This window comes from Lampetra planeri, chromosome 74 (genome assembly GCF_965212315.1).
Source record: "Lampetra planeri chromosome 74, kcLamPlan1.2.h2, whole genome shotgun sequence".
Taxonomy (NCBI): domain Eukaryota; kingdom Metazoa; phylum Chordata; class Hyperoartia; order Petromyzontiformes; family Petromyzontidae; genus Lampetra; species Lampetra planeri.
The window spans coordinates 331,841-335,419 of NC_136179.1; the positions used below are offsets into that span (position 1 = coordinate 331,841).

At 45.9% G+C, this 3,579-nt stretch overlaps 1 non-coding gene across 1 annotated transcript; it reads left to right on the forward strand.

The window, feature by feature from the left end:
- The first annotated feature begins 1,060 nt into the window (after nucleotides 1-1,060).
- Nucleotides 1,061-1,133, forward strand: TRNAG-CCC (transfer RNA glycine (anticodon CCC)). Its single transcript has one exon. It is a non-coding gene; the product is annotated as a tRNA-Gly (tRNA).
- The last annotated feature ends 2,446 nt before the right edge of the window (nucleotides 1,134-3,579 follow it).

Below are 3,579 nucleotides of genomic sequence, written 5' to 3' on the forward strand. Positions count from 1 at the left end.
TTACCAGCAGCAGCATGCACAACATCTCAATTACACAACGGAAGTAGACAGCAAGCCGTCCATGGAGACGTGATCAACGTCAATACATAATAATGTTAATAAGCCGGATAGTACCCATTGTACCCATCAAACAGTCAGCTCGGTTGCCCCATGGGGGTATTGACCCATGGGCGAAACTGTAGGGGGCGCTACGCAACTGGCTGTGGTCCCGGCAGGTGAAGCTGCCAGGCGCCAGCTCAGTCCGCTAAGACTCACTGTATAGCGACCCCTGCCTACTCGTAAGGTAAAGTTGTTTGGGGACTCCACTAATCGCAGCACGCAGCACCCATTGTTTACATAAATATACGTAATATTACCGTAACTACCATTCGCACACTTGCATACACACCACACTCACACAGCGCAGGGTCTGCGCCCACAGTGCACTGCAGCACTGCGGCGCAGACCTTGCGAAACCTATGCTCTCGCTCTCTTCCGGGCGTGTTAATTATTTATTTTTATCGAATCAAAGTGAGCTGTGGCTTTTTGCCGGCTGTTATATTTTCATCGAATCAGAGCGAGCTGTTTGGGCGGGTCCGTAAATAAATTAACGTCCAGATACGCACGCAGACGACCAAACCAGCGTAGTTGTTTAAGATAGACCGTCTGTTTTTAGATAATGCTAACTTTGACATGAAAATTGTCGACAGCTCTATCGAGGTCTTGTTTTCCCCTCCCCATCGATGGGGTGTGGCCTATGTGCATTGTCTCCACCAAGTCCGAGACATGTCGTGGATACTAACCTATTTTTAAATCCTTTATATTAAGTTCGCTTGCTTGCTTAGCACCGTGCAAATCTTTCGGTCGTTTTTTAACCGACTTCCCGTGATCCAATCGAGCTGACATTTTGCACACAGACTCGTTGTGCGAGACAATTAATGTTCGTGAAAAAATGTTTCCAAAATTTTACACTTTTTAGGCAAAATTTGTTTATTTTACATTTATTCAAATAGAACTCATTCATGGCTTTGGCTGAACGTCACAGTGTAGGAGCCCAGAGCGTGACACCTCCACAGGCCGTGGTGGAGTAGCGCAGTTGGTAGCGCCCTGGCTTCCCATGCCAAAGGTCGCGGGATCGATCCCCGCGTCCTCCACAGGCGAATATATTTTTTTACATTTATTCAAATAGAACTCATTCATGGCTTTGGCTGAACGTCACAGTATAGGAGACCAGAGCGTGACACCTCCACAGGCCCTGGCGGAGTAGCGCAGTTGGTAGCGCCCTCGCTTCCCATGCCAAAGGTCGCAGGATCGATCCCGCGGCCTCCACAGGCGAATATATTTAAATACTTTATTAAATCCTTTATTAAATCCTTTATATTAAGTTCGCTTGCTTGCTTAGGACCGTGCAAAATTTTCGGTCGTTTTTTAACCCACTTCCCGTGATCCAATCGAGCTGACATTTTCCACACAGACTCGTTGTGCGTGACAATTAATGTTCGTGAATTTTTTTTTCCAAAATCTTAAACTTTTTAGGACAAAAATATTATATTTAATTACCAATTGCCTAATGGTGCAATGCAATCATCTGACCCATAGGTGGCAGCCATCTCAAGCCAGATGACGAGAGGACTCTAACCGCCACGCATATAAAGGATTTATAGTGAAAAACTTTGTTTTTACTGGTTATACTTATTCCGAGTTAATTCCCCCCCCCCGCATTCCCAGCTTTCCGAGCCTCCCACTTCCAACCCCGCCCACTTCCCCCCCCCCACCTCACGTCATATCTCCCGCTAGCGCTCACGCAGCGCCCCCCTACCCCACACCCCACCCCTCTCTCTCCCCCCTTCCTCCTCCCCCCTTTCTTACCTATATAACGTCTTGCCACGGCATCCCTCTCGCCCACTTCAGCAATTTTTTCTTGCTGTGGTTGTCCCACTTGATGACGGACGCTTGTGTGACTTTACCGAAAGAACCAATGTGACTGGAAGCACTCTGAAAGAAAAGGGGAACACGAAAAGAGTGCAGAACAGAGATCATGCATGCTTGCCTTGCACCAGCGGACCAAGGGCAATGCTATAGATGCAGATCTCATGTAGCAACTTTATGAGGAACGTAAATACTGGAGGGACATTTTGAAAAGAGTTGTAGCAGTGATCAAGTTCTTGGGTGAAAGAAGAGGGGAGATAATGAACGTTTTGAGTCAACCCATAACGGTAATTTCCTTGGTATCCTATAATTGCTATCACAATTTGATCCATTCTTAGCTGATCATATTACAAAAGTTTGGCGGAAAAGGAAGAGGCACAGTTTCCTATTTGTTATCGACAATATGTGAGATTAACTCATTGAGCCATTGGGTCAGAAAACTCGTCAAACTATAGCAGATGAGATTCGGGATGCAAAATATTTTTCAATAATTGTTGACTCCTCCCCAGACCTGTCACATGTGGACCAATCGACGTTCATACTCCGGTTTGTTAACAGCAGCGGAAATGTGGTGGCGCGATTCCTGGGCTTTGAGCCAATTGAGAGCCACTCTGGTTAAAGTTTTGTAGACTGTGTGACTTTGATGGTGGACGGCCTTGGGTTGGTCCTCTCAAACTGTAGAGGTCAGTCATATGACAATGCAGGCAACATGTTAGGAAAATACAATGGGCTACAGGTCCACCTAAAACTAAAAAAACATCTGATAGAGTATGTGCCTTGCGCAACGCATTCACTTAACTTAGTTGGTGTTAACACCTTAGACGCAGTAGCCCAGAGGCTGACCAGTTTTTTATTACATGTTGCAGTCACTGTACACATTTTACTCTTCATCCACACATAGATGGGGGAGAGTCTTTTGGAAGACAGATGTCAGACTGACATTAAAATCGCTGTCCAGTACTCGGTGGAGTGCTCGGGCAGAGTCAACCAAGGCACTGTGGAGAAATTACACCCACATTGGAGAGGCCTTCGGTGGTAAGTGCAATGATGATAATGAGAAAAGAGGTACTCGAATTGAGGCCGCTGGACTATGTGCTAAATGGGACACCTTAGAGATGGTGTTCATGGCACATTTCTGGGACGTCGTACTTGACCGGTTCCATGGTACAAGAATGCACCGACAGAAAAGTAACATTGACATCTTTGTAGCAGCACAGCTTTTGTCTTTGTTGAGGGATTTTGTTGTGGGACAACGAGACCGGTTTGAGGCTTTTGAAAGGGCAGCCTTACATATGACAGGTGTCTCTCAGTCATATAAGCACAATCTTCAGCGGAAGAGGAAACGCAAAACATTTGGAGATGAGAGCTCAGAGCCAGGTGTGACACAGGAGGGGAGGGAGAAGGTCAAAATATAAACATTTTTATGTGGTCATTGATAAGCTAGTGGCATGCCTTGAACATCGCTTGGATGCTTACAAGTGTTTGATATGTCTCCTTTGGAGACTGGTCAAACGCTTCTGTTTATGTCAGATTAGGTGTCTAACAGTGATGCCAAAGTGGAAAAGGCAAATGTTCTCTCCGCTAAATATCCATCAGACCTGGACATGGACTTTGCCAACAAACTCATCCAATTCAAGTCTTTCATGTCTGACTTGGAGGGTGAGAAGTGCC